The 20,727-nt window shown below is 40.6% G+C and overlaps 1 protein-coding gene across 2 annotated transcripts in view; it reads left to right on the top strand.

Annotated features, from left to right (window-relative positions):
* Positions 1-1,269: 1,269 nt before the first annotated feature.
* Positions 1,270-20,727, top strand: part of fryl.L (FRY like transcription coactivator L homeolog) — a 211,861-nt gene continuing 192,403 nt past the window's right edge. For both annotated transcript variants that reach the window (XM_041588844.1, XM_041588838.1), the window contains exon 1: positions 1,270-1,510. The gene's annotated coding sequence lies outside the window, so the exon portion shown is untranslated. The remainder of the gene's footprint in view (positions 1,511-20,727) is intronic.

Here is a 20,727-nt window from a genome sequence, read left to right as displayed (position 1 = left end):
ACTAGGTACCAGGGGCGGCAAAAATGCTGCTCCTGTTACTTTAAGAGCGAATTTCCGGGGGAGGGGGGGCAGCAGCAACTCAGGCCAGGATCGCCCCTGCTGGGACCTAGTACTACTAAGCCCACCGGCAGAGCCACCGGTAGCCTGGTGCAGTTCGACCCTAAGTTGACAAATAGACTGGGATAAAATGAAGTTCGCATGCTCCTCGGATCATGTCCTCCACACCTTTGGGACTGTTCAGCAGGTCCCATGTCCTAGTTCTGAGTTTTTATTGAAACTCCACAGTAACCTCCCTTGAATCCCGCTGACACAGGCAACTTTTTAATATGATCAGACTGATTATTTCCATGCAAAATGTAGAATTATTTATAGGGATTTTTAAACTGGATAGGGAGGCGCCGAATCCACTATTTTAGGATTTGGCCAAATCCCGACTCCTTTGTGAAAGAATCGACCGAATCCTGAACTGAACCATAATCTGCATAAGTAAATTAGGGGGAAAGAGAACACGCTTGCAGTGCCTAGTTCAACATTTTTGATTTCCTTGTTTGTGTGATGAAAAGTCACGTGATTTTTTTTTGGGATTTGGTTGGCCACAAACTTGTATTTGGCAGAATCTTGGCAGAATCCTGGATTCAGTGTCGAGTAGAGTTGCTCAGACACAGGCTCATTTATAAATGCTGGGCAAATTTGCACCTCCTTGGTAGTAATCCATAGCAGCCAATTAGCAACTAGCTTTCTCCAGGCAGCTGTAGGTAGAAAGCTGAAAGGAAACATTTGATTGGTTGACATGGGTCATCACTTCTAACCCCACAACCCACAGTTGTGCGACAATTGGCTGTCCTGAAACTAGAATTTACTGAGCCATCGACCCTGAGAATATCAAGTTGCTTAATACTTCCACATTCTTGCGATTCTTCCATCCAATAGCAGCATTGACCCTGCTGGGGATCCTAGCAGCTGCCTGTCCATGTGAGAACAAGGGCAGGGAGCAAATCTCTGATTGACAACTTGAGCAGCCAATAGTTAAAGGGGTGTGAAGAATATTATTCAAGAAATCACATCTTCCCCTTCCCGGGGCGGTTCCCACAGGATGGCTGTTCAGCCAATAAGAGGACATATATGGGGAGACGTCACTTTTTGATTGATAAGGCTCGTTCAGTCTCTACAACCCACGGTGAGGGCAGCATGTGGGCGGGAACGTTAACTTTAGCCAATGAGAATAGTCCATGGGTCTATTCCGCCCGCCTATAGCTACATCGCAGCAAATCACCGTGCTGGACAGGCTGTGGCTTTGTAACTGTGTAACGTCGCGCAGCGAAGGGAAGAGAAAGAACAGAGAGGGAGAGAGAGAAACAGAGAGAGGGGAAGGGAGAGAAGCTGCACTTTGCTGTTAGGAGCTACTTGGATCTGGCCTGCATGGAGACAGGATTGTGTTTGAATCGCACGCGATAGAAGGGAGGTGGAATCCGCGACAAACAGGACCTGGAGAGCTGCTGCATCTGGCCCGGTGGGTACCTACAGCTCAGATTGTGGAGGAGGGGGCAAATATCGTTTTGGTCTCCAGTACATTGTGCTACAAAGATCCTCAACCTGCATGTCTCCAGCTCTTGCTGCACTACAACTCCCAGCATCCCTCTGCAAGTAGACTCGTGGTGTGGGGGATGCTGGGTATTGTAATTCTTCAACAGCTGGAGGGCGACAACGTGAAAACACGTCTTGTCTTGCCCATGTGGCTATTTATACAGCTAGTTCATCCAGCCTGGTCCTGAAGAGCTTACACTCTGATTCTGTGGATATATGTTTAATGCAATCGAAAGGCTTAACAGTGAGCTCACCTGTGGCTTGCATCAGTGTCATCTCTATTGCAATCCTTTTAGTATGCTTCAGTACATGCACTAATCTTGCATTGGCATGGAATTGTGACTTTATATATTCTAATAATAATTTGCATTTGTATATACACACTACAAACGAGTCCTTCCTGACTCGCAAAGTTGATTATTGGAGTGTTTTTCACTTGGGTTTTATGTGTTTGTGTAACATTTTACACTCAAAGCGGTTGAATACATTTCAGTGTAGCATAGGGAGTGTGCTGATGTGCATTTAATACACAGTGACATAAATACATTTGTTTCTGCTATCCTAACTAAACTGATTGTAAGTTCTTTGCTTCAGGAGTAGCAGAGTATTAATGTGTTGGTACTGCATAAACCTGAATAATCATTTTATTTTGTGGCTTTTCTTATGCTCTAAGACTGAAGAAGACTGGTACAGATCCAAAGTGCAAATGGTCTGCCACTTGTAATGAAGTGGAAGGGAGCAGTATGGGTGCACCGGTGGTTGGTAGCAGACAGACTGTCACATCTCTTTAATGGCACGAGGGTGTGAGCAGGTTGGCACGCTTGAGATCATATTAATTCTGCTGGGTTGCTGCCGTAGGCAATGAGATGTAAGCAAATCATCAGTGATGCAAGGCATTAACCTTATTCCAGGGTTAATATTTCTTTAGAATTAATATAGGTGTCTGGATACATATAGTAAGTGGACATAACTGTTCAGTCCTGCGTGAGCAGCGGTTATTATTGTGATTAATGCATTGTTTGTGTGTATAGAGCTGTGGTTCACCTTTAAGTTCGCTTTTATTATGCCATAGAACTGGGATCCCCCACCTTTAGAACCCATGAGCAACATTCAGAAGTAAAAGGAGTTGGGGAGCAACACTAGCATGAAAAATGTTCCTAGGGTGCCAAATAAGGGCTGTGATTGGCCATTTAGTAGCCCCTATGGGGATTGTCAACCTACATTGAGACTCTGTTTGGCAGTGCACCTGTTATTATGCAACCAAAACTTGCCTCCAAGCCTGGAATCCAAAAATAAGCACCTGCTTTGAGGTCACTCTGAGCAACATCCAAGGGGTTGGAGAGCAACATGTTACTCACGAGCTACTGGTTGGGGATCACTGCTATAGAATGATCAAATTCTAAGCAACAGTTCAATTTGTCTTCATTATTTATTTATTATAGTTTTTAATTATTTGCATTCTTCTTTTGACGCTTTACAGCTTTTACACGGGGGGGGGCACCCCATCTAAAATTAAATGCTCTTTAAGGCTACAAATGTATTGTCATTACCATATTCATATTCATATTCCAGTTTCTTGTTTAAATCCATGCATGGTTGCTAGGGTAACTTGGTCCATAGCAACCAGATTGCTGAAATTGCAAACCGGAGAGCCGCTAAATACTAAGCCAAACAATTCAAATCAGAAATAATAAAAAAATGAAATGCTATTCTCTACATCGTACTAAAAGTTAACTCAAAGGGGAACAACAACTTTAAGATGAAAGTGGGGCCTTACAGCTGTTATAGGATGTATGGAAAGGCAAGAGGACTTCAGTGACGTATTATGTTGCCCAACCAGCTGCCCTCCTGTAAATATTACTGATGGCTATCGCTTGGGCAGTTGTTATTATTATTATTATTTATAAAGTGCCGTTGTTTCCTGTAGCGCTTTACAAAGTATCAAATACAAATACAAGACCAAAAGGTTTACATAAAGAGACAAAGCATGATACACAATTACAACTGAATGTTGTTAGCAGATCATATCTAGTTGTACTCTATTTATATAGATAATAAGCCCCCGTGGAAGTGGAGTGGGCTCCAAGTTTTCTTAGTGCTGGGAAGTGTAGTCGCCCTGTTGAGTGGGTGGAATACACTACAGGTAGTGAGTGCACTGCAAGAGTCTAGTCCTTAATTGCTTGCAGAGCTGGTCACTTGTTTGTTACACCTCATATGAGCAGTTCATAAAAGCCCTTGATCTTTAAATTCCTGCAGTCGTTCTTGTGGTGCATACGCCCAGATTGAGGATGTGCTTACCCTTTTTTTTTTCTTTTCACACATGCAGTACTAGTACATGCACTCTGGCTCATCTCTGAGGTCAGCATCCCTTTTCCTGTGACTTCAGTCTGAAGCATCATGTTCTGTAATAGAAAAGTTGTCTCTCCTTTGACTAATGCAGTCTACATATCATGACTAGTCACAATAGGATAATGTCTCCTCTCTCTCTGTCCTGTCATGTATGTCTGCATATCAGCCAGTCACTATAGGACTGTCTCTTTCTCTCTCCATCCGGGAATCTGTCTCTTTGTATGGTATGCCCAGAGAGTATAGAACAGTCTCACTCCATCACCATCCTGTCATGTATGTCTGCATATCAGCCAGTCACTATATGAATGTCTCTCTCAGACTCTCTCTCTCCATCCTGTAATCTGTCTCTTTGTATGTTATGCCCAGAATATAGGACAGTCTCTCTCAATTACCATCCTGTCATGTATGTCTGCATATAAGTATAGGACTGTCTCTCTCCATCCATTTATCCCTCTGTATATACCCAGTCAGTAGAGGACTATATATTATACACACTCAGTATAGGGCAGTCTTTAACTCACTCTCCATCCTGTGATATATATCTGTGTATCATACCCAGTCAGTATAGGACTGTCTCTCCCCATCCTGTTATCCCGCTCTGTATATTATACCCACTCAGTATAGGGCAGTCTTTCACTCACTCTCCATCCTATTATATATGTCTGGATATCATACCCACTCAGTATAGGACTGTCTATCATCATCCAGTTATACTTCTCTGTATATTATACCCAGCCTTTACACTCTCTCTGTCTCTCTGTATCCCTCTCTCTCTCCCAGTCAGTATAGGACTGTCTCCATCCTGCTATCCCTCTCTGTATATACCCAATCAGTATAGAACAGTCTCTCCACATCCTGTTATATTATACCCACTCTTCATAGAGCACTCTTTCACTTACCTAGGATTACTTAAGGACAACTCAGTACAGGACAGTCTCACTCACACTTGGAGCATCTCTGCATATCAGTATTGGTTGGTTTGTCTTTCTCTCCTTTCATCTGTTTCCCTGCATAATTTTATTTTTTTGATTCTCATTTAGTGGAACTGAGCTGATTGTTCTCTGTGAATTCCATATTTTTATTTATGCGCTGGATGTGAGACTGCATAGCCTAAAGAGTGACACAGTGAGTTCTGTATCTGAGGTACAAGAAGTTTAATGCCATAAATCTACTAGTACCGTGGCTGTGTGAGTGTGCTTTATGCCTCTTGATGCTGTAGATTCACATAGACTTTATATTGTCACAATAACACATGCATTCCTTTGGATGTCCTTGCAGTTTATATATCCTGTGCATTTAAAGGGGGGGGGTTCACCTTTGTTAACTTTTAGTATGTTATAGAAGGGCTAATTCTAAGCAACTTTTTAATTGGCCTTAATTCAAAAACTATGAAAAAGAAAAAATAATTTGCCTCCTTCTTCTGACTTATTTCCAGCTTTCAAATGGGGGTCGCTGACCCCATAAAGTGCTTTGTAAGGATACACATTTATTGTTATATGAATTAGGGCCTCATGGGGCCCATATACCTCCTGGGCCCCCTGCAGCTCGGGTTGCGCCCCTGAGTATACCCTTTAAAAACCAGAAACATCAGCCAGTGGGCTTGCCCTCTACACATGCAACACATGTATACATAATCCTGTGGTTTTTCAGCCCTGGTTTACCAGCTTTTGGTAAACTAGAAATTCCTACATGGAATGATGGGATGCCGAGAGTCTCCCACTGTTAAACCACTACAGAGCCAGAGACTGAATATCTATAGTGCAAAGGATTGACCGATTTCTTCTGTTTGTTGCACTTTGCCTTTTTCCACAGGGCACTGCTAAACCCCCCCCCCCCAAAAAAAAAACTGTATACGTATGTGTTTTTACTTTTATTCAAAGATGCTGCCATAATATTACAGAGAAAATGGATTGTTTGTGTAAATGAAAACACACTTATTTAGAGAAGCCTACCCTCACTCTGTTTAGCTACCAAATGCAATACCATATGCTACATCTTTCACCTGCTTATTTCTAATCATGCCCTCTCCCACACCTTGGGGCACATTTACTTAGCTCGAGTGAAGGAATAGAATAAAAAATACTTTGAATTTCGAAGTATTTTTTTGGCTACTTTGACCATCGAATTGGCTACTTCGACCTTCGACTACGACTTCGAATCGAATGATTCAAACTAAAAATCGTTCGACTATTCGACCATTCGATAGTCGAAGTACTGTCTCTTTAAAAAAAACTTCGACCACGTACTTCGCCACCTAAAACCTACTGAGCATCAATGTTAGCCTAAGGGGAAGGTCCCCATAGGCTTTCTAGCCAATTTCCGATCGAAGGAAAATCGTTCGATCGTTGGATTAAAATCCTTAGAATCGTTCGATTTGAATAGCGCTAAATCCTTCGACTTCGATATTCGAAGTCGAAGGATTTAACTTCGATGGTCGAATATCGAGGGTTAATTAACCCTCGATATTCGACCTTAAGTAAATGTGCCCCCTTGTTTCTCATTCCCTTCCCCTTTAGATTGTAAGCTCTTTTGCACAGGACCTTCCTCACCTTTTATACTGGTATTGGTCGTTCTATATTTAACACTGTATATTCCATGTATGTAATTCATGTGATTTCTTTGTTTAAAGATATTCATTTTACAGCACTACGGAATATGTTGGCACAAAAAATACATATTATTATTAATACAAATAATACATGGGACTCAATGGGAATTGTCATCCACATACAGTATTTTGGAGCAAGTCGTAGTAGATCCCATACCTGTGCCGACTGCTTCTGACACAGTTATTCCCGTTCTAGAACCAAAAGCACTAAATACATTTACATAAAATTCAGCTTCATATCTAAAAAAGCATTGGAATATACCTGTAGTTTTTCTTTGCAGGACTTTTAGGAGTGGATCTTTTAATATGGATAATTTAAAGGTAGCCACATATGCACGGATCTTGTCATTTGGATACGTCATTGTGCTATAAAATTCACAGTTTTCACTTACATGTAAAGTGGGTGTGGCTGTTTTTCCCTAAATGTTTGCACTATGTAATTTATGCTGTATATACTGCCCAGCCTCACCTAGCCTTCTTTGTGTACTTTTCACAACCTTTTCTTGACATTTAGACCTTAGTCTTGCTGTATAACCTCTGAACCCCCTCCGTTCCTTGTGGCTTGCATCAGCTCTCATAGTCATAGTGTTAATGAAAGTTCACTCTGAGTTGGCACTGCCATCTTTAGCACAACTACAATAACTGATGACATATTTGATGTACATAAAAAAACATTTATAGCTTCCTGTACCTACTTGTAAAGGCTCTGGTGCAGCCTCTGACAATTGGCAAATATTTGTTCTGTGGGCATGTTATAGTCTGGGTGCCAACGGCCAGATGCACTTTATAATAAGTGCATGGCATCACTAGGTTGACTGTGCCTATGTGCAGGACAAATGTATTATTGGTTGTATCAGCTGCTTCCCAATACAGAAAAATGCTAATTTCAGCTTCATAAGTTTGTGCAGTAGAATCACATCTGTCTCAGTCTGTTGTAAACACTTGTCACTGTCATTGCTTCTTTCTCATGCTCTTCCCCCCCCCCTGTGTCTTCCGAGTATTTACAGCCCTTTGTTTCCTGTGTGACATTAGCCCTACTGCTGTAGGAACCACCCTTAGCTTCTAAATAGCTTACTATGTATATATATTCTAATAATGGAGGGCACACAAAAAAGAAAAAATCCACCAACTGCCTGGGTGCAAAGTGGTAGTTCAGCAAGCACCTCCACGGCAATGCCTCAGCACTCACAGGACTTGAAAAATGAAAACCTCCTTTTTATTGTGCAAAACAAACGCTTTCACACATATTCAGACCTTTACCAAAATAAGACCTTGATAAAGGTCTGAATATGTGACCGAAAAGTTGATTTTGCACAATATATCTATATCTATCTATCTATATATATATATATATATATATATATATATATATATATATATATATATATATATATATAATATATATAAATAAAACAAAAAAAAAGTTCCGCATACATAGGTCTTGATAAGTGAAAAAAAGCTGGTAGATTTATTTCAACGTTTTGGCTTACAAACTCAAGCCGTCATCAGGAATTTTTTTCCAGCACCTAGGCATTAACATGGCATTAACATCTGAATGCACCTATCTAGTTGTGTGTGTGTGTGTGTGTGTGTGTGTGTGTGTATATATGTGTATATATGTATAAAACATTCTATAAAATATAGGGAATCCTGGGTCTGTGTTGTGTGCCAGAAGGCTTAGTTAGATTAGAAATTGAAAGTCATGATATGACTGGGTGCTATGTGGGCAACAGCGCTAGTGCAGGTTAGCACCTGTCTTCGTAAATCAACCCCCAGTTAGTTGATCAGGTTAGATATAAGGCTCATTTGCAATATAATACAGAACACAAATGCAGAGTAATTATTGTACAGGTATGGGACACGTTATCCAGATTGCTTGGTACCTGGGGTTTTCCAAACAACGGATCTTTCCGTAATTTGGATCATCATACCTTAAATCTATTAGAAAATCATGTAAACATTCAATAAACCCAATAGGCTGGGTTTGCTTCCAATAAGGATTAATTATATCTTAGTTGGGATCAAGTATCAAGGTACTGTTTTATAAGTACAGAGAAAAATAAATTATTTAAAATTCTAAGTCTATGAGAGACGGCCTTCTCTGAGCTTTCTGGATAATGCTATTTACAAACTTACATCTGTACACACTACTCTAGACTTGCAACTTGAACTGCAGGATTCTGTCCAGAATTTATTGTGGGTAAAGAAAATGGCAGATTGCAGGGCTTATTGCACATGCTTCGTGAAGTTACTGTGCAGTGTGCCCAGTCATTCTGGTTTTGCATGCTCATATAGATTGTAGTGCCACTTTTCAGCTGATACAAGCAGCAGGTCTTTTCCATAGGCAGCAATAGAACAGCGTCACTGCCTGGGTATAATTATGTGCAAAGCAGTGCTTGAAATGTGACTGAATGGCAGAAGTATCCTGGTTTCAGTAAAAAAAGTGCAGTTCTATACCACCTTTGCTTCCTACCAATAAACATTCTGCTATATTGGCATAAAATGCAGAGAAAGAGTTAAGGTGGCCATAGACGCACAGATAATATTGTAGGAAGCAAATTTTCGTACGATATTCGGTGCATGTATATCTGCAGAAGACTTGGATATCGGTCGGCTCATCGATCGGGCTGGATGGAAAATTTTGATTGGGTGCCTTTGAAGACACCCAAACATCGGCCATTGTTAGTGCTGAATTGTCAGATACAGGTAGAATTCTATTGTTTATACCTGTATATCTGACAATTCAGGTCTACACCGTGTGTATTGAAACGAACGTTCTTTCTTGGAAAGATCTTTTCCAAGAAAGATTGTAATTGTTATGTCTATGGCCACCTTTATTGATCAATATATTTGTTGTGCTTGGGGGTTCCCATACTACATGCTTTGATAGGTAAAACCAACTATTCTGAACCATATTTTTCAATGAAACAAGCCCCCCCCCCCCGAGAGGTCACATTCGCATTGGGAAGCAGTGGATACTTGCATGGCTTTACCAAGAAGTAACATTTAAGTAAAATTTCTCAGACGTGGGCGTGTCTATTCAGGAAATACGTCTATGGTTTCAAAACTGATCTTATTAGCAAACTGCTACACTAAAGTCTTTAGGATAAGACTCACTAGTCTTTCTTTGTGTCTTGCCTATGCATCCTCTAGCACTCCTTTAAGAGTAGAGTCCTTGAAATTGCTATTGTTATGATATTATTTGGCTATTCGAGGAAAAGTTGACCAGACATGTGGATTTTATGGTCTGTTTATTTCGGCACTGTAGATTCTGCACGGCACTTAAGGGCAGAGACACACGCAGCAATTCGGGGAGATTAGTCGCCCAGCGACACATCTCCTCTTCTTCAGGGCGACTAATCTCCCCAAACTGCCTCCCCTGCCTTCCCGCCGGTTAGAATGAAAATTCGCCAGCGGGATGGCAGTTGTTTGTTTCGTTTCCGAAGTCACCCGAAGTTTCCTTGTGAGACACCTTCGGGAAACGAATCGCTCTGAGTGCCATCCCATCGGCTATTTTCATTCTAGCCAGTGGGGAGGCAGTTTGGGGACATTAGTTGCCCAGAAGAAGAGATTTGTCGCCAGGCGATTAATCTCCCTGAACTGCCGCATGTGTATCTGCCATAATGGGTTGATGGTGGTGTGGGCAAAATACCTTTCCAAGGGAAGCCAGTATTTTAAATTTAACTTGGAGTCCTTCTGCTGCCATTGAACAACAACTCCCACCATCCTTGGTGGGAGTTGGTGCACGCTAGATGGAGGCAGCTTCTTTAAAGGGGTTGTTCAACATTGAGTTGACATTTAGTATGATGTAGAGAGTGATATTCTGAGAATATTTGCAAATTTTCATTATTTATTTTTCTATTATTTGTGTTTTTATTGAGCAGCTTTCCAGTTTCAGCAATCTGGTTTCTAGGGTACAGATCCCCCTAGCAACCACTGTGCATCAATTTGAATGCAAGACTGGAATATGAATAGGAGAAGGCCTGAATAGGAAGATGAGTAATAAAAAGTAGCGTACTTACTTTTTTTTTAGATGGTCATTCTATAACTTATACATCACTACTGCAGTTAGCGGGGCCCTAGACAGAGTCTGGACTGGAGTCATCACCATGGATTGCATCTTGCTGTAAAGTGCTTAGGGCATTAGCAATTTAATGATGGTAAAAATAGTAATTAATATTAAGAGCAAGAGAGCTGTGTGATTAGCATGTGTATTGGATTGGAATGTATACAGAGTGGACATGGAGTGTATACAGAGTGGACATGGAGTGTATACAGAGTGGACATGGAGTGTATACAGAGTGGACATGGAGTGTATACAGAGTGGACATGGAGTGTAAACAGAGTGGACATGGAGTGTAAACAGAGTGGACATGGAGTGTATACAGAGTGGACATGGAGTGTATACAGAGTGGACATGGAGTGTATACAGAGTGGACATGGAGTGTATACAGAGTGGACATGGAGTGTATACAGAGTGGACATGGAGTGTATACAGAGTGGACATGGAGTGTATACAGAGTGGACATGGAGTGTATACAGAGTGGACATGGAGTGTATACAGCGTGGACATGGAGTGTATACAGCGTGGACATGGAGTGTATACAGCGTGGACATGGAGTGTATACAGCGTGGACATGGAGTGTATACAGAGTGGACATGGAGTGTATACAGAGTGGACATGGAGTGTATACAGAGTGGACATGGAGTGTATACAGAGTGGACATGGAGTGTATACAGCGTGGACATGGAGTGTATACAGCGTGGACATGGAGTGTATACAGCGTGGACATGGAGTGTATACAGCGTGGACATGGAGTGTATACAGCGTGGACATGGAGAGTATACAGCGTGGACATGGAGAGTATACAGCGTGGACATGGAGAGTATACAGCGTGGACATGGAGAGTATACAGTGTGGACATGGAGTATATATAGAATGGCACACTTGCAGTAGTTCTGCTGTTTTGTTGCACATAGCTGGTGCTGTGGGGTAGATGTGCTGCTTGCCTGGGTGGGTGGCTTGTCTCAAGCAGTGGGAAAGTAATGCCTGCGGGTAAGTGTCTCTGTGATATGTTGTGTCTCCCACTGTGTGTTTCCTCCTAGTTGTCAGGCCTTTCTCTTCCTGAGAACATGATTTCAGCTACCGCACAAGTGACAGGATGACAGTTTGCGAGGAGGTGGGGGGACGCCGGCGTGAGGAATACATTACTAAATTACTCCATTGTGTCTGGAGTTCCCGTCAGTAGTGTTCCACGGCACTTGCTTTCATTTAGCAGGCATTTGCTATAGAACAAAATCCGGGCCTGAAAATCCCTTGTTAGGAGAATGTGAGTCTCTGTCAGACTGCGGAGGCACTTTTATGGCTGGTAGTTATATGCCCACTGTCTGGGCTGAATGGAAACCCATTTTCCTTGTGCTAAAATGCTTGGCACTGGATATAGGGCAGCCTTAAATGTTTGTTGCATATGTATGAGGCGGTATTGTGCTTTTCTTGAAGCAGCTCTGGATTATGTTGAAGCAGCTCTGGATTAGGTACTGGCATGTAGGTTATTTTATGTTTAATTTGTTCCATTGCGGTTGTTAAATTACAACTCCCAGCAACCCAGTGCTATCAGCGGCTGTAGAAGGGTGCTGAGAATTCTAGTTGAACCACAACTGCAATGGTGAATTCTGGAAATCCCTTTTCTATACAACCATGGAAATATAGGTTTTGTGGCTATGAGTCAGTGCGGCGGCATTCAGGCAAAGCTTTAACTCTTTCCAGTGCAGCAGAGAGCAGGACTTTTTTTATGATTCTCTGGCAGCGGCTGACTTGTAGAAACTCGTCATTGGCGTGCCAGAAATACAAAGATTCCATCATTTTAGGAACTAGCAGTATTCATCCTTTTGGGAACTGCCAAATAATGGCATTTGGCCATATTCCTAATAAGAACTGGTTTCCGGGATTGACTTGATGGTCTATGGCGGTGGTTGTCGGACCTTCAGACTTGGAAGGTCCAACCTTTTGGTCAGGGCCCCCTTAGCTCATGAAATTTGTACAGATATAGACAAGTATTTTAGTTCAATCAACAGGTTTGTACCTATTACAGGTATGGGACCTTTTATAGGGAATGCTCAGGACCTGGGGTTTTCCAGATAAGGAATCTTTCCATAATTTGGATCTACGTCTTAAGTCTACTAGGAAATCATGTAAACATTAAATAAACCCAATAGGCTGATTTTGCTTCCAATGAGGATTAATTATATCTTCGTTTGGATCAAGTACAAGGTACTGTTTTATTGTTACTGAGCAAAAGGAAATTATTTTTAAAAATTTGAATTATTTGATTATAATGGAGTATATGGGAAACAACCTTTCTGTAATTCAGAGCTTTCTGGTTAATTAATCCAATACCTGTACTAAGCTGAGGGGTACCTTGCAGCTTTTAAATTCATATGTTTACCCCCAAATCTTTGGATTTGGTGTACTATAATAAAATCAAAGCTGAGAGACTGGAGATTCATTCTCATCCTCATGCAGGAGAAGTCGCAGGCTGTAAATGATAAATGAAAGTAGACTGTGTTTAAGCATGGTAGAACTGTAGTGGTGGGGGATGAAGAGAACACATGTAACACTGCTGAGAAGCAGCTGATAACATCAGTTGAATTTTTAGTTTCATTATTATTATTGTCTGTGAGAATTCCGTAACCGGTGGTTGCAGGTAAATTGCAGCTGTCACAGCATTTATTCATTCCATTGACCATGAGAAAATGTCCAGACGCAGCACAAAGGTGTCATTTTGGACACAAGTATCTCCTAAAACACTTAAGTGTGTAGGAGATACTAGGAGGCACTAACCACAGATTACCCAGACCAGTGCCTAATAAGGCATATCCTCAGCCATAGCAAGTGCTGCCAAACTTGTATTGTCTCTGCCAGAGCAGAAATTGAAAACATGGGGTTAGACTGATGAAGATAAAGCTCAGACACTTGGTTGGCTTTGGCCAAATGGTGCAGTAAAATTGCAGGGTGTCCTCATTCAATGCAATGAGCTGATGACCTTTTGTGATGCACCAAATCCAGGATTCAGTTCAGTATTCAGCCCTTTTCAGCAGGAATCGGGTTCGGCCAAATCCTTGTGCCTGGCTGAACGTGATCCTTAAAATCGTGTGACTTTTTTGACTTTTTTGTTGCCATCCGCTTCGCTTGGGTATCTTTTTCCCTCCCCCTCACTGATTTGTATATGTAAATTAGGGCTCAGGTTCGATATTCGGCTGAATCTTTCACAAAGGATTTGGGGGTTCGGCCTGAATCCAAAATAGTGGATTCGGTCCATCCCTAGACCTTTTACACAAGGGGTTGTGATCAATGATTTGCCAATTGGTTTGATCCAAACAAACTGATTTGACCCTTGTAGATTTTAATTGGATCATTTATGTTATGCTACATTCCTTAGTTAAGGGAAATCCAGCCTATAGTACTCAAATGGGGTCATAAATATCCATTGTCAGGCCACCTGCAGTGCACAGGCCTATAGTTTGAGAATCGTGCCATTGTAAATAAATCCTTATGAAACCATGGCAGTAGCTGTGTATAGTGGGAATGTTATGCAACTATGTGTCCCTGGAACTATTTTCAGATGTTGCCAACTATGAAGTCATTGCAGGTACCCAATCAGCAGTATAAATGGCTCTGCTCTGTTCCATTTAATATTAAACTGACTCCAACCAAGGGTGACCAAACATCCCCCACGCAGCGTGAACCTTGCTGAACTTTGGGTCCATTCTGATTCGCAGAGTAAATAAATGTCCTTGTGAGCCATTGTGGTGTGTGTGCTGCACTTCAAGGGGTCTCATCTATTCCTGGCCTATCTTATGTCACGTCATTGTCTGTGGGTGGGCTTCTGTTTGCCTTCTGCCACCAGTTTCACTCACATTGTGGTGCTAAAGCTCGACTGATGTTTTAATGGGGTGATTCACCTTTAAGTTAACTTTCAGTATGTTATAGAATGGCCAATTCTAAAAAAAAAAAAAAAAAAAAAAAGTTTTTGATTGGTCTTCCTTATTTATTTTATTTTAATTATTTGCCTTCCTCTTCCGAGTCTTTTTCCAGCTTTCAAATGGATGTCACTGACCCCATCTAAAAAAATGCTCTGTATCTCTACAGATTTGTTATTGCTACTTTTTATTATTCATTTTTCTATTCAGGCCTCTCCTATTCATATTCCAGTCTCGTATTTAAATCAGTGCATGGCTGCTGGGGTAATTTGGGCCTGGAAACTAGAGAGCTGTTGAATAAAATGCTAAATACCTCACAAACCACAAATAATAAAAAATATGAAAACCAACTGCAAATTGTCTAAAGGTGTCCATAGACGTAGGGAAGTAAATGCAGGGATCCGCTCGTTTGGCGATATAGCCAAACGAGCGGATCTCTCCCCCATATGCCCACATTGAAGTGGACGATATCGGGCTGATCCGATCATGGGCCCCTACAGCCCAATGATCGAATCAGAATGGATACAATACTGGTGGTCGGACCGCGGGACCGCATAGATGTACAGATGCACCCGCGATCCAATGGTATTTTTTAACTTGCCTGATCGAGATCTGCCCGACTTTCGGCCAGATATCGATCGGGGAAGCCCGTTGGATGGGCCAGAAAGCTGCCGACTCGGTCTGGACCTTAAGAATATCACTCTCTACATCAGGAAAGGCAACCTTGTGATCTATTTCACGCGGGAATTTTTGTAATTTTGTTGGCTTCTAGAAAACACAAATATTTCTTCTCTGCTCAGATTCCTGTTTGTTTGGGGGAATGTTGTATATTAATGAGTGGTATGAGCTGTATTTGCTGTTGTGAAATAGAGCCCCATGCAGCGACGGTAGTGAAACAGTGCCCAGTTGTTAAAAAAACAAATGAATAATTCTTCTCTTATTACTGAACAAGTAACCTAAATAAAATCATTTTTACCCAGGAAGAAAACCAAATCATAATATCTCTTTTACAATCGGTGAATGGTCAGAATAATGTCCCTTTGTTATACCTAGGCTTATCTTTCACTCATTCCCCTTTAAATTGAGGTTAAAGTATTGTTGGCTAATAACATGTTTGTTTCTATTTGAATGGCCTGTAATGGTTGAGACGTTCCCCATATCCTGTTTAGGCTGAAACAAGCAATGTGGCAGCTCACCTTCATATGTAATGTATAAATGCAGAGACGGTTTGTTCCCAGACTTTACCGACATGTTGTTCACAAGTTATCGTGTTAAGAGTCTGCCATTTTTAAGTGCTACCTTGCCATGTAAAATACACTAAGTGAAAACCATATTTAATTTAAATTAACATCTCCAAGTTCTTCACCATTGCTTTAAAGGGGTGGTCCACCTTTAAGTTAACTTTTAGTATGTTATAAAATGGCTAATTGTAAGCAACTTTTCATTTGGACTTCAATTTTTTTCCGTTTTTATTGTTGAGATTATTTTCCTTTTGACTCTTTCCAGCTTTCAGATGGGAGTCGCGATCTAAAAACCAAATTCTTTTTTAAGGCTACAAATGTATTATTATGGTTACATTTTATTACTCATCTTTCTATTCAGGCCCTCTCCTATTCATATTCCAATCAATGCAGGGTTACTAGGGTAATTTGGACCCTAGCAACCAGACTGCTGACATTGCAAACTGGAGAGCTGCTAAATAAAATGCCAAATAACTCAAAGGCCACAAAAAATGAAAACCAATTGCAGATTGTCTCGGAACATCACTCTTTACATCATACTAAAAGTTAACCCTTTTAATGGGAAGCACCCAAAAGGGTGTCTTTTTTTTTTACAAACCCCGTAACGTAAAATTACTAACATTCGCTATTGTGTCAGGGTTTGTGAAGCTTTACTTGCCCTTCAATTCTAATAAAGTGTGTTAAAAGTATATTTTCTTTGAATGAAGTTTCTATCACTTCAAATGGAATTTGCTTACGTTGTATTCCCAAGTATTATTGCCTCCATCAGCATACTAATTGTGCTCAGTATAGTTTAGCTCTCTGTTCTTACACAATACTTGTGTGTGTGATGTGTAATTGTCATGCAGACAAACATTGCGTTAGGTCTCTTCCGTCCACTCGACTGTACCTGCCCTTGCATCATGATCTCATAAGGGAGATATGTAGGCAGTGTTTTATTTTGGCAATAACCTGTAGCTGTGTGTATTTACATTACCCAGCGTTTGCTCACTATTACCGACACAGTCAAATATGTTTTTAGGGTGTATAAGAGAGCACAATCAGTCTCTTGTTAGGACTATTTGTTGGCATTGGTTATTTGTGACTGTAAAATAGTTTAAAATCCAGTTTAATAAAAATACATAGATTTAGATATCCGTGAAAACCCTCTACAGGTATGGGCTCTGTTATTCAGAATGCTTGGTACCTGGGGTTTTCCGGATTATGGATCTTTCTGTAATTTCGATGGAAAAGATGGAAAATCATGTAAACATTAAATAAACCCAATAGGCTGGTTTTGCCTCCAATAAGGATTAATTGTATCTTAGTTCGGATCAAGTACAAGGTACTGTTTTATTATTACAGAGAAAAATAAAAACCTTTTTAAAAATTTGGGTTATTTGGATAAAATGGAGTCTATGAGGAGACGGCCTGTCCATAATTCTGAGCTTTCTGGATAACAGGTTTCTGGATAATGGATTCCATACCTGTGTATAACATGAGCTCTTTGGGTTTGTTTTAGTGTCACCCAGTTAATTATTTTGCCCGCAACTGAGCAGACAAGCTTTAGGGTAAGGGCACATGCGAAGATTCGGGGAGATTTAGTCGCCCGAACTGCCTCCCGCCGGCTAGAATCTAAATCTAAACCGGTGGGATGGCACTCGGATCGCTTTGTTTTCCAAAGGCGCCTGAAGTTTCCACAACTTCGGAAAACTAAGCGCATTGATTGCCATCCCACCGGCTATTTACATTTTAGCTGGTATTGGGCAGTTTGTCTCTGGGCGAGTAATCTCCCCGAATCTGATTGTGTGTCTCTGCCCTTCGTTTTAGCACTGCTAATGTTCCCAGCTGACTTGGAGAAGCTAAATGTTGCAGCCGGTGCTTCTACCTGTACTTAATTCCCACTACTGGGTACTTTATGGTTTCTTTTGTTCTTATCTAAACAACAGAAATGGAAACTCTTACGTTTTACTGACGAAATCTGCTGCATGTTCATGAACCCAGGCTGATGCAATGGACCCGGGTGCAGTCAGGGTAAGGAGCTGATTCCATATACTTATTATGCTGTGTAAAACCATATTAGCCGAAAAAAAACTATATAGAAATCCGTAAAAGTGTGTGTAATTTTACACCACGCAAACCCCAGATTTGCTCCCATTATTTTACATTGCTTCTGGCAGAAGTCACTTTAAGAGAAAACGAGTACAAATTTTACCCCGTTTTTTTTTTTACATTTTTTTTTATATCCCACTGTTTTTTTACACAGCATAATAAATATGCCCCATAGTATTTCAGTAACACTAGTTGATTATAATATTTAAGGCTAGGGCCAGACGGGGTTGAAATCAGCCTGCTGAAAACTGCAGGCTGCGAGCAGTATTCTGGTCAAACATTCTCTGCAAAGTTTGGCGCAAAATGCAATTTCTTTCCCAAAATCCGATGAGTTTGTTAGCACCGGACCTGACACAAGGGTTTCCGGACACAAAAAAAGATTTTTGCCCTCAAATGCAGGTTTTTGGCGTGTGGTAGGTAGTATTTGGTGCTAAAATAGGCGAGAACTCTCCATACTGTTTTAGTTCCACTAGTGATGTCGGAAGGCACGGGTATATAAATCAGCACAGTAGAACGGGTCAGGTTTGGCTTGGCTTGGGTTGGGCCAATTACTAAAGCTGGCCATAGATGTATCTCCCGAACTGCCACTAACCATTCAGATCAAATAAAGTAGTAAAAGAACAGATCAGCCGATGTTCTGCCCCTGACAGCAATCGTACGAAAGTTGTGTCCGACAAAGCTGGTGACAGTCTCCCACTGAAAATCGTCAAATCGGCAATACATGCAGAGATATTATCGGTAGCTGACAGAAAATTTTTAAACCTGTCCGATCGACCAAAACGACCGATCTCTGCGGACGGAAAATGACGGGACTTTCCACACTCGGTCCGAAAATCGGACGAATCCTTGATTCGTACGATCGGATCTTTGCGTCTATGGCCATCTTAACCCAGTGTTATGACTGCTGCAGGTCACCTCTAACTGGCGGCTGCAGGAGACACTGTATAATGACCAGTGTAGTCAGTATCAAGCTACTTCCAGAAATCTTAGAAAGGAAATGGACACAGCTGCACAAGTAGCAGGATATACATTGTCCTTTCCAGGCACAAACCTCATGAAAAAAACTTATTTATTTATTAATACAGAGCCAACACATTTCACAGCTCTTTGCAATCATTTATAAAAGGGCTCTTAGAATAATTTAACAAATAAGGCTTACAGAATAAAAATGGGATCTGGTTTATAAAACCTGAAACTTGTTTTTTGATTACATACTAATGCCAACGTCTCTTTAATATCTGAATAATTAAAAAAAATCTTGTGAGTTTTTCTTCTTGTCATTCACACTCCAAAATGAATATAATGGGATGTTTAAAGGGATTATGTCAGATCCGTATAGTCTGTAATCATTTTAGAGGAGGCAGCAGCGTTTTTCTTGTTTCATTATCTTTTCTGCCTCTACATTTCATCTCACATTTACATATACAACAATGCACATTTTGAGAAGATCAAAGACATTTTTGGAATCGCTGCTGTGACACTGGCTGCATTAAACACTTACTTATCCTGCTGCATTTTGATTCTTTTCCAACCAGGAAGGACATTTAGTTTAATTACTGGAGTTTTATGTGCATTGTTATCCCAAAATAAATATACAGAGCCCACACTGGGTTGCCCATATTTGTAGGAAATAGCAGGACAACTTGGCATGCTACACAACATAGGTTTATAGTACAGGTGTGGGACCTGTTATCCAGAATGCTTGGGACCTGGTGTTTTCCAGGTAATGGATCTTTCTGTAATTTGGATCTTCATACCTTAAATCTACTAGAAAATCATAGAAATATTAAAGGGGTGGTTCACCTTCAAACAACTGGTTGTTTTTAGATAGATCACCAGAAATAATTACTTTTTCCAATTACTTTCTATTTTCTGTGTGACAGTTTTTCTAATATTGAAGTGTCAAATGTTTTTTTTTCACCCTCTGAAGCAGCCCTGTAAACCCTAACTGTTCTAAATGGATACATTTAGTTGATACATTTCTTATCTTTTTCCCTGCTGAGCAGAATCTCTGGGTTTCATTACAGACAGCTGTTAGAATTGATACAATAGTTGCTGATACTCCAGAGATGCTGCTGAGAAATGTAACAACTAAATGTTGCAAAATTATAACAGTTTAGAGTCTGCGCCTGAATTACTGAGCTGCCAGACTCAAACACCAGAGACACCAACATTCAACTTTACACTTAGATTTTTGGACAGTAAAAAATAAATCATGGAAAGTATTGAAAAAAGTCTTTATTTCTGGGGAACAATCTAAAAAAAACTGAATTGAAAAAAGTGTTTGGAAGGTGAACAATCCCTTTAAATAAATCCAATAATTTGGTTTTGCTTTCAATACAGATTATTTATATTTTAGTTTTAGTTCAGATTTGAATCAAGTACAAGCTACTGTTTTATTATACAGAGAAAGGGAAATAATTTTTTTTAAAATCTGAATTATTTGGCTTTCTGGATAACGGGTTTCCGGATAACTGATCCCATACCTGTAGTTACTTGTAGCAGCGGTCAAATGATTGCTATGGGTTGTTTCCTATTGAACAGGTGCTGCAAGTGGACCTATTAAGTGTGAATAATGTTGGATGAGATTTGGTATTTTAGAGCAGTTAGGGTTTATTTTAGTTTAAGACCCTCTTTGAGGTTTAACCTTTGGTTGTGGCTTATTTAGTTCATCACAAGGTTACAGATATAGGAAATCACTGCACTTTGCACACTGCAATTGTGGTAAATGACCCCTATGGTTTCACAAATATCTAGGCCAGCCGATAGATTTATCTCATGTCTAATGCTAATCGAACTTCAAGCTGGTCTTTCAGGTGTATATTGTAGAGCAAATAGGCATTATCACCAAATCTCACCCAAATCCCAAATAAG

The sequence above is a fragment of the Xenopus laevis genome, chromosome 1L (assembly GCF_017654675.1).
Source record: "Xenopus laevis strain J_2021 chromosome 1L, Xenopus_laevis_v10.1, whole genome shotgun sequence".
Lineage (NCBI taxonomy): Eukaryota > Metazoa > Chordata > Amphibia > Anura > Pipidae > Xenopus > Xenopus laevis.
The sequence above is the reverse complement of the archived record's forward strand: the minus strand, read 5'-3'. Positions and strand labels throughout refer to the sequence as shown.